The 11,832-nt window shown below is 40.3% G+C and overlaps 1 pseudogene; it reads left to right on the plus strand.

Moving 5' to 3' along the window:
- The first annotated feature begins 2,734 nt into the window (after positions 1–2,734).
- LOC114320118 (vacuolar protein sorting-associated protein 28 homolog 1 pseudogene) lies at positions 2,735–3,582 on the plus strand (annotated as a pseudogene).
- The last annotated feature ends 8,250 nt before the right edge of the window (positions 3,583–11,832 follow it).

Genomic DNA, 11,832 nt, shown 5'->3' on the forward strand with positions numbered 1-11,832 from the left:
ATATTTTGTGGTGTAAGTAGAATTACTTCACATAAAAAACTTACTTGCATCATGCACATATTATACATGTTTATTGACTATAATTGGTCGATTATTTATTTCTTATGTTACTTTAATCAAAATGCAATTATCACTAATTTTTAAAAAATATTTGCATTACTTCATTTATTTAGGAATTTTACTTGAATTGGACTTGGGTACTCTTAATTAAATCTAGAGTGTAAGTTTTAAGTTCAATAAAATTGAAATGAAAAAACTTAATGAAATAAAGATAGAAACAAATGAGAAACAGACGAGAAATTTCTCCTGATTAGTAACTCAAGGAATGCTCATCTCCCTATCTCAATTTCCTCACTATTTTTTATATACCTCTCCATATTTTATTTTGTAAAAAATTTATTTCATCAAATATCATTAGACATAAATAAATTACATCTTAATTTTAAAAATAAACGACAACTATAATTTAAACTTAAATTATTAATTATTCATCTATCATTCGTATCTGATGAAATTGATTTTTTGTACAAATAATTTTTATGAAATTTAGGAGAAAAACGGTTAAGATAACGTCTTTGGGAACACCTAAAAAAATCACCTCTTTTTCTGAATTTTTTTTTGTCTTTAGTGAATTTTTTTTTAAATTATGTTAAAAATTTTACTTTTTCGGTTCGTCTTGTGTACACGAATCTAAAAAGTTAAAAAAAAAATGAAAAATTCTAAAAAAATTTAGAAGCCAAAAGTAAATATTAAAAAAATCAGTTTTTTTTTTTTACTTTTTTTTTTTTTATCTTTTTGATTTTTTTTTTAATTTTTAAAATTTTCAATTTGACTAAGTCTAGCTGAATTCACAAACTAATTGTCCCAATTAACTTCTTTTTTTTTTATTCAAATGAAATAATTGTCCCAATTAACTTCAGCTAAGAAGGGAAGTTGTAAGAAGGGATGAGCATAGTTTGATTTAGATCCGATTAGAATAAAATCAGGATTAATTTATTATTTACGGTTCTATAAAAATTAGAATCAAATCAAACCATTTAGATTATGAAATCAATTCAAATCAAATCATTCGAACATGGCTGTTCGATTTAGAATAACAATTTCACATAATCTGTTCACATAAAAAAAAATTATATAACATTTTCAAAAAAAAAAATCAACCTATCATAAAATTCAAAAATAATAAAGTGTCCATCAAACAAATTATTCTCATATAAACTTTCAAAATCTAAACAGGCCAATTATCCAATCATTAACTTAAAGAGACCGAATATCTAACAAAAAAATAATTGTTTAATATGTAATAAACATAAAAGTTCCACCAAATAAATATTTTGTTGTAATAACAATAACTATAAAATTAAAATTATGTTAAATAATTAAAAAAAACAACACCAATAACAGCAGCTACATGATTTAAATTATACGATCCCATTCGATTTAAATTTAAGACAGTTGACTCAAATATGAAATTGATCCACTAACACCGATTTTATAATTTTTTAAATCAGAATCAAATTATAAAATAGAAAAATTAAGGTAAATTACAAATACATGTTTGCTTAAAATATAAATTGTAAAATTACAAATATTTTTCTATCAAAATTTTTTATTTAACAAAATTAATTAAAAAAGTAAAATTTCTAACTTTTACCTATACAATAATAAAATTATTTGAATTATTAATTGAAATAAAATTTTAGCATTATTAAAAACTATTAATTAATTTATTAATTTTTCAAAGCCGCGTTTCCCACCCTTCGTGAGTCCCCCCTCTCTCTCTCTCTCTCTCTCTCTCTAATTGGATTTATATGTACGTTTGTGTACACGTATCATTGAGTTGATTTTTAAAAACAGCAATGCTATCATGAAAATTTTTTCATGAAAATAATCATGAAAATTTTGCGATCTTTGGATTATGCTTAAAAAAAAGCACCACACACTAATCAAGGGAATTCAAGGATCATAAATCTTTCATGATCATTTTCATGAGAAAATTTTCTTGATTCCTAACTTTTCTCTTTTAAAAATTTGTTACGGTTTACTTGTTTTTTGAGGTACATTCATGGGTTTTCTTGATTCGGAAATTGTGGGTTGTATATATGGTGTTTTTCTTCCGCAAGTTTGAGTTTTGGATTTAGGCTGTGTGTTTGGATCATGCATTTGGGTAGAAATTTGAAATGGGTTGGGAAAAGCTTTGATGAATACCCAAATTCATGATTCAAACACAAGTGTTTTTGTATTCCCTCAATCCATTGCTCTGATCAGTTTGTTCCTTTCAATTTCATACATGTTAAGCTGCTTATAGTACTGTAGTTTTGAAGAATATCTGGCCAATTCTACTTACATATTTGGAATTTTTTTTCAAATTTGATATGCATACAAATATACATATTTATGTGTTCATGTATACATATTCATGTAGTTTTATAGAATCATAGTCTTGTTCTGTAATATTTGGCCAATTGAACATATATACTTGTGTTTTGTGCAAGTTTGATCCTTCAACACATACAAGAACAGAGATATGAACACTAGTATGCATATACATATCTATGTAGCTTATAGAATCTTATTCTTTGTTATTTAGTTTTGTTTACCCTGATGGGTTTATAATGTGATTGTTGTCCAGCAAAAAAAGCCGAACCTGTTTGCGCGTGTCCTATTTTATTCTCCATTTCCAAATTTGAAGCCCTAATTGATTAAAAAGAAAAACCTTAACTTTTACTATCTAATGGAAGTTAAGCTGTGGAATGACAAGCGAGAGTGAGAGGTGTATGAGAACTTTTCCGAGCTTTATGCCATAATCAAAGCCACCGAGAAGCTTGAGAAGGCATATGTTCGCGACATCATTTTGGCAGCAGTGTATGAGCCAGAGTGCCAAAAACTGATTGCCCATTTCAAAACATTAACTTTCACTCTCAAAGACACTGTTCCAAACATTGAGCGGTTTCATGACACATACAAAATGGACTGCATGGCAGCCTTGAACCGCCTTGTAACTTCAGGCATGCCTGCAACGGTTGAGCACAGGGCAGCTGCGGCAATGTCAACGACTACTTTGGCAGCTATTGTGGCTGAATGCGTGCAAAACTTTATTACAACAATGGAATCTTTGAAACTGAACATGGTTGTTGTTGATCAGGTCCACCCTTTGCTTTCGGATCTTTCAGCTTCACTCAACAAGCATACCATTTAGCCTTCTGATTTCGAAGGGAAGATGAAGATGGAGTGGATTGGGTGGCTGTCGAAGATGGGAGCATCAGATGAGTTGACGGAGCAGCAGGCTCGGCAGCTTCACTTTGATTTGGAGTCTGTAAGAGGGGCTAATTTGAGCCCACTAAATTATTTAGGCCCAATAGCCCAAGATTAGTGGGCCCGAATTTATTGCAAGTCCAAGAATCGGTGGGCCCAGATTTATCGCCATCAAACGGGCTAAATGGCTCTAAGCCTCGAAAGGGTTCGGATCCACGAACCTAGAGACTTACTCGGGCCCGGACTCGAAAGGGTATTAAGCAAGCCTAGAGATCCGAGGCACTCGGACTCGAAAGGGTTCGGATCCACGAACCTAGAGGTCCGAAATACTTGGCTTCGAACGGATTCAAACGCAATCTAGAAGTCGCTCCGTTAATGAGTCCCAGAACACTTGCGGGCTCGGAGCTTTCCGGGATCTACGCACCAGAACCATGGGCGTAATGGAGTTCGAACAAAGGACCCGATCCCGAGGACGGTGAGTGGAGATAAATTCACTCTTCGGTTAAACTAGCCTATACCCGGGTCGAGGTGGCACGACCCCGGGGGGTCCATGAGACTCGGCAATATTTTGCGGCAGGACGTCCCCTGGGACTACCCCTGACCCTTTGGGATGATTGGGGATCATTGGTTAGGTGTGGCTAAGAAGAAGGGTTCGCCGAGGGACTGATCTCCTCTTCGGGGTTTTCTCATCCTTGGAGAAGTCACCTCCTCGGAGAGGTCACCTCCTCGGACAAGGTGGTTAGAGAGAATATCCCCCATGTGCCTTGCACATGGGCTCCATCCTACATCATGAGGTGCCTATAAATAGCACCCACCCATAGCTTTACAAGGGATGGATTTTGGAGATTTTTAACTCTTGGGAAAGAACTAATTTCCCTTCTCCATTATCAACCTTGAGAGTGAAAGTGGGAGATCCATGGGAGAGCCTTGCCATTATTCTATTCTCTAGCCATTTTGCCTTCTTCTTCACCCAATCTCTTATCTCCATCATCTCCTTTGTTGTCGTGTTCCTAAGTTGAGATTATTGAAGAATCTAAGCCTCTCATCATATTCTAGAGAATTCGAAGTTGTTCTTCAAGGATCTTTGAAGATCTTCGAATTTTCCAACTCCTTTCTTGAACCCATTCCTACATTTTGGCGACTCTGCTGGGGAGGCGGATTGGTTAATGGTCTCAACGAGATCTGGAATCCACACAACTCCAACAAGGATGGCGGGAGAAGATGAAGTTCACCAACAAGGATCCTCTAATGGTGGTGATGATAGAACCATGGCTCCAGATCAACCACTTTTGCTTGAAGCCATTCAAGGACTTCAAAATACTCAGCAAGAGATTCTTACCACTCTTCAGAATCTCACTCACACCATGTTAGTGATGAGTTCTAGTTTTGCATCGGCGCCAAACGGAAATCAAACGGGTGGTGGAGTTATTCCCGCCGGAGCGCAAAATCAAATCCAAGGAGAAGCAGGCCCCAATCAACCTGTGGCTCATGGCAACACAGCCACAGTAACACATGCTCAAACCACAGTAGGCGGCAGCAGTTTGCCCATGCCCGGGCTCCATGGCGTGCCGAGCCAAGATCCAATGGTGACTAGGGGAGTTTCTGGTGTAATGAACGGCACTCCAACGACTGCTGGTGTCCAGGAAAACATAAGGAGCATGATGGCGCAAAAGGGAGCTATGCCCGTACCTAATCTTGTTACGCCACCAGTGAATGTTACCCAAGCACCAAGCGGGCCTCCTTTGGTGCCAACAACAAATCTGCAAGCACAACCCGGTATAGCGGCGCCGTGCGGTGGACTCTATGGGCCTCAATTCAATATCCCATCACCGACTGGCTTGTCTATAGGCGCTGATGGCCAGTATCGTCAAATGTCCTCACCAATGATGAATTCGCAGCACCAGAATGGCCAAGACGCCCCTAGCTCAGTCTTCGGGTACATAAGCCAAGTCCCGGGAATACCACCATCAAACTCTCTCCCTCAGCAGTTTCTCACTCTTGCCGATGTGCAGGCCATGTTCGATCTCGAACGGGGCAAGAGGACCTTACCCTCTTTGCCTGATCCAGACATCAAGCCGCCTTACCCCATTGAGATGCTGAGTTATCCATATCCTGAAGGGTATACAGTGCCGAAGTTCATCAAGTTCGACGGCAAACAAGGAAATGCCCGAGAACATGTTGTGCGATTCATCGAGACTCTGGGTATTCATGGTTCAAACCACGTCCTCCGACTGAGAGAATTCTCTAAGTCCCTCACCGACCGAGCATATAGTTGGTATGTTAATTTGGCCCCAAACTCTGTCCGAAGTTGGGAGGAAATGGTTAACAAATTCCACTCCAAGTTCTTTCAAGTGGCGGAGAAGGTGACCACACTTACATTGTGTAAAGAGAAGCAACAAGAAAGTGAAGACATCCTTGACTACGTCAAAAGGTTTCAGGACAAGGCCGTAGATTGTCATGAAGCAGTTGAGGAAAGTTATCTGGTTCAAATTTGTCTAGAAGGGGCATTGAGCAGGTACAAAATGTTTCTAGTTAACCACAAACTACCCACCTTCTCAGCATTAATAGAAGCAGCTCGGAACATTAGCATTCCTCAGGCTCAGGAGTCCGGATTTAAAGCCAGTTACAAGACTAGTTTCAAGTCATCTCGTGGACCTATCGTTGCTGCTGCCTCTGCCCCGGATACCCGAAATTCACAAGGGGGAGGTCATAGAGGCCAGAAAAGAAAGCAATATAATGGTGAAAAGGGGAATGTTTCTTATCCATGTGGAATCGAGGAAGTGAAAGCTCTAGTTAAGGAATGGGTGGCTGACGGAGAGCTAAAATTGCCTTATGTTGAAGAAATGCCATCAAAAAAGGACCGTGAGAGCCCTGAATTTTGTGTCTACCATCGTACATTGAAACATCCGACAGAGAAGTGTTGGACTCTCAGGAAAATCTTCAGAGATAAAGTCGAGGCAGACGAATTGAGGTTCAAAAAGCGAGGGACTCAAGACATCCGAGAACAACCATATCCTCAACACCGAGACAAGGGCAAGAACGTTGCTATGATAGCTTATGAAGGCCCAATGATCGAGGCTATCGCTAATCTCGATGACGATGACTGTTATCTGGACGACATCCTCGAGCCAGAGGGTGAGCAAGTTTACTATGGAAGTGCTCTCGATCCAGAGGGCAGAACATTTATGACTCATGGCGAAGATCCCTTTGATCCAGAAGGAGGAGAAGAATACTATGGAAGAGGAGGACACCATGTTTATGTGGCATCTTATTTTGAGGAGACCGAGGAGATGGTTAACTACGAGCCTCCAAGAGTGGAAAAAGATCCGGATCACTATGCCAAAACCCTGCGAGACTGTGTAAAGTTCAAGCAGTTCTTTGACCAGCTTGGACTTTCCAGGGAGGCAAGAACGGAAATCACCAAGTCTATCATTAATATAGCCGAGGCACACCATGAGGAATGCATGTGTAACAGCGCCCGCGTGGGGACCTCGCTACAGCTCGGACTCGACTTTTCGTAGTCACGGTTCTAAATCTGAACCAAAGAGTCCAAATCTGGCAAATCGTTTTGAGAAACAGATTTTTTGAAAAAGTAGTGCCAAACATGGACTGCTTTGCCAGATACAGAGTCGCCACCTAAATATTTTTTTTATGGGAGAATTTAGGAAACCCTGACTCGGTGCCGAAGGCCACATGTCCGTCATCACCGGAGTTGTCTCGGCTCGGGAGCTTGGGTACGATCGGGGAAGGTCAGCTATGAGCACCCCCTTTCGCCCGGTCCGAAGACCGGCCTCTACTAACCATGATATCCGTTTTTGAAAACTTTACGTGTTCTTATTCCATTTATTAGCCTAGAATTACTATGTTATGCGCACAGCAAACAAGTATAGACTAGATTGCCTAATTTGGAAATAAACATTGCATATCCGTTTGGTTTGAAAATGCTTTGGAATTTGCTACTCGCAAGTAGGCTAAAATACGGATTTCAACGAGTTTTTCCAACTCAAACAACCCAACCTTCACCCACAGGCATTCAAAACAGTTTAACACATAAGCATCTAGCCACATGTTAAGCATGCTGTTATGGCAACATTCACACTCATGCGATATGCTAAAGCGGAAATACTTACATAGTACTCCGCGCCAAAACAAAGAACTTGTTAGTAATCATGCATGATCCAAGTCCATGTGAAGTGCCTAATGCATCGCATACAAAATGTCGCTAAGATAGGCTCGGCTATCCTAAACATGCCATGTGAAAATGCACAATTATCACGTATTCAGTTTGAAAATTGAAGTATTGATGCAATTAGCGTGATGTACCGAGCCTAATGCATGTAATACAAATGCATGGATGCACACATGCATAGCATAAGGTATGCTAAATTAGACGTGACCTAATACTAACCATCAAAGCAGGTAAGTAAAAGGGAAGAAAGACGTGAGGTTGGAAGACATACACACACTCACGCACACTTATTACAGATTTGCCCTCGCTCGGAGGGACCAAATAAATATTACAAATTAATTAACTACGCGAGCTAATTAAATATTACAAATTAATTAATTAACAAATTAACTAATTAATTAAAGCAGGAAAGCGTCTCGGGAAACGCGCCACCATGCGCAAGCTGCCTCTGTTTTCCTTCCTTTCCTCCTCTGGAGGTTGTAAAAACCTCAGGACTACATCCTTGGACAGAGGGTATCATCACCGGCTGAATGAAACTTCCACCGGCAGTGTAGTATAGCCATCGGCACAAAATAGGGTCTGTCGGCAGAGAAAAATGTGCCGGTCGGCACACTACACTGCCGGTCGGCAGAGTATTCCTGCAGAACCTGCAACTCACAGCAACAAAGGGCAAAACAAGGCATGGTAGCATATTTCAAGGCATGTATGCATCAACCATGTCTCTTATCATTGTGACGACTCAAAGGGACATGTGCCTCGGTTCTCGGACCACCAATCACGCATTTCCATGCATGATGGCCCAAAGAACCAAGTATGCAACTTTGGTTTCAAATGCAATGCACACCAATCAAACAAATTAGGCCCAATTCCTATCACCAATTCAAGGAACAAGGCATGCATGCAAAATGCAATGCAACCTAGGCACACAAGCTAGGAATGCAACATGGCATGGCAAAACACTTATGCAAGCATACAAGCATGCATATGGCAATGCAAATGGATGCAAAGATGGACTTAAACATGAATTAGGCGATTCTAAAATAGGCCTAAAACAGTAGCCAAAAGTGCTAAAGAGTGAGAGCTAAATGGCATGCACACACACATGCTCATAAGGACCAACACTTAAGCATGAATCAAACAACATTCAAGCACACTTGAAAGAAGGAAACATGGACAAATTAGCATGCAACATGAGCCTTAAAATCATGTTATAAAATGATGCCAAATCAAATTATAAACCAAGTCAAGCATGCAACAAAAAGTCCAAGTGTTCAAGGCAAGTTGATAAGGCATTGAACTACACTTATCATGACCAAACATGGCATGCATTAAACAACTAAAAATAGATTTTTAGCATGTTAAAACAAGGCCAAAGGACTCCTTAGATGGCATCTAAGTGGCCCAAATTCAAAGGCATGCAAAGGCACCAAAACATGGAACATTGCAAAACATGCTTTCAAAGCATTAAAGAGGCATGCGAGGCAATCAAACAAGCATGGAAATGGGACTGAAATGACATGTAGAATGATCCCAAATCACCAAAACAATGCAAAGATTGCATGCTACACATGCACATACTCAAGGCCAACAAACCTAAATGCAAAGGAGCCTTATAATGCATGCTAAAATCGACCCAAACGACTATGGACAGATCTAAAACATGGCAAAATAAGCATATAATCTTCACAAATACAAGCCTAAAACATGCTCCAACAAAGGCTAACAACCTAGACATGTTAAGGCACAAATATGGCATTACAAGGCAACTATGCTAAACATGCATAAGGTTCCAAAACCAACTTGAAATCATGTTATATCATGGATATATAAGCATGAAAAACAAACCAAACATGCTCAACACACACTCAAGCATAGGCTTCTTTAAGAGGCCAAGATGTGCCCTTTTCAAGGACAACAAGGAGAGGGGGTGGCCCTCTCCTTCTTGGGACTTCAAAGGATCATCTTCACCACTGAAATCCCTCAAGATTTCAGTGGTGAAGAGACCTCAACACCAAAATCCCGGAGCTAGCACAAAATGGCTCAAAATGAGGCCTTTTGGGGCCTAAGGGTGGTCAACACCCCTCAAACAACAAAACACTCTTAATAAACAATAAAGAGGGCTTAAAAATAGAACTTTTTTATGTTATACAATAATCACAAAAACAGCTCTAAGATAGGTATAAAATTGATGCAAGAATGGGGAATAAAGGTGTAAGTTTCTTACCCTTGTAGTCCTCTTCAACAAGGATGCTCCAATGGCCTCCTTTGGCTCCAAATCAGTCAAGAAGTTCAAGAACAACCCCTTAGAACTCTAATCTTAAGAGGAAGGTGAAACACTAGGTGTTTGTGTGCAATAGTAAGGCACAAAACACCTAGTGTGCAAAATGGGAGGGAAAGAGAGATAGATTGTGTATGTCTAACCCTAACCCTAGAAAACCAGAGCTCTTTTCTGTCTTTTTTTTCTCTCTAAAATGTCTAAGCCTCCCTCCTCTAAGCCTTAGAGAGAGCCCTCTCTATAAGCCTCTTGTAAAGCTTATTCAACAAGCTTTGCAAGAGGGAGATCCCTCCATACACGTGTATGGAGGGGAGAAAAAGTTATACAGCTGTCCTAAAATATCTGCAAAAGCAGATGAACAGCAATCGGCCGGCAAAAAATGCCATCTTGGCCAAACAAAGTGCCGACCGGCACAAAAAAGTGCTGACCGGCAACAAATAGTGCCGACCGGCAAACTATTTTGCCGGTGGCAGCAAAAACCAGCCGGTGGCCTCTAGCCACTGCCGGTGATGGGTGGGGATGGTCTACAAGCCCTACCCTGCCCTTCCAAGGCAAAACACAAGTGTTCGGTGCAAAACCGGACACTGAACGGTCAAGTTCGGAGATTCTGAGGTAGGGCGCGAGAGCCAAAACCTCCGGGAACTCCAAACAAACACAAACAAGGATAATCACCGAGTGTTCAAGCGGTGACGTCCGAGTCTTGAGGACGGTCAAAAATGGGGTGTCTACAGTTGCCCCTCTTTGACAGAACTCGAAAGTCATAACAATGACGGGAGTGAATGTCAAAGCCTAGAGACGACCCATTTTTGACAAGGCCGAAGACTTAGACAAACATGCAATACAAATAAGATATGCGCCCGAAGGCAGGGGCAAAATGCACGACAATGCACAGAGCCGAGCATAACTTATGATGATGCAAAGAAAGCTGTAATGAAGCAAACATGCGACAGTTTTAAGCTAGCATACCAAACTACACTACAATGCAGAAAGGATGTAAGAGAATTATGGAATTCTCAATACGTCTCACTCGGGAGATACAATACCTGTGCGGCTCGTCTGGTTGCACCAGCTTCAAATGAACCGTACATACAATATCGTGCCTGAAAAAGAAAACAAACTTAACAGGTACAATATTGTTAGCAACATGCATGACAATGCAAATGTGGATGCAAAACGATATGCGATATATACAAAACAATGTATAAACAATGCAAATGCAGATGCAATGTAATTGAAACAATGCAAGCTACATGCAAAGCAATTGAATCGTGATCCAATCACGAGCGGTTCGAAACCACACCTATGTCAAATAGATTGATGGAGGTAACAAGTCTGTCTACCATAGAACGGTCAACTGAACTATGAGTATTGTAGACAGACGCAAGAACAAGTATTGGGTGGAATGACACAAGTGGGGAAACAACCCGCTGGAGAAAGGACTACGATCCTAATGCCGGATGCAAAAATTACACTACAATGTAATGGGTGGATATGGCACGCAGGCCAAACCAAATCTTGCCTAGGAAAGGCATGCATACATACAAGCCATGTGTAACACAGAAAAGGTGCCGCAACCCTCAACCAACATATCAACGTGGAATCGGCGCGATACACATACAGAACTGTGTTCTAACATGAAAAGTAAGGGCACATACCAGACCAAGCTCAACCTGGAATGGCGCAAGCCATTAGGCGGAAGGTGATGCAATGAATGCATGCAATCTACAATGCAATATTTACAAATATGCAATGGAATGGATACAATGGATATGGCATACAAGCCAAACCAAATCTTGCCTAGGAAAGGCATGCACACATACGAGCCATGTGTAACACAGAAAAGGTGCCGCAACCCTCAACCAACATATCAACGTGGAATCGGCGCGATACACATACAGAACTGTGTTCTAACATGAAAAGTAAGGGCACATACCAGACCAAGCTCAACATGGAAAGGCGCAAGCCAAAGGCGGAAGGTGATGCAATGAATGCATGCAAACTACAATGCAAATGCAAGACAATGCAAATATGCAATGACTATGATTGCAACTTTCCCTATCTTACCAACAGGGTGATATACTAGGTTGGTTCAGTATCCAGAACTGAGGCGTAG

The sequence above is a fragment of the Camellia sinensis genome, chromosome 9 (genome assembly GCF_055761805.1).
Source record: "Camellia sinensis isolate YWXY chromosome 9, ASM5576180v1, whole genome shotgun sequence".
Classification (NCBI taxonomy): Eukaryota; Viridiplantae; Streptophyta; class Magnoliopsida; order Ericales; family Theaceae; genus Camellia; species Camellia sinensis.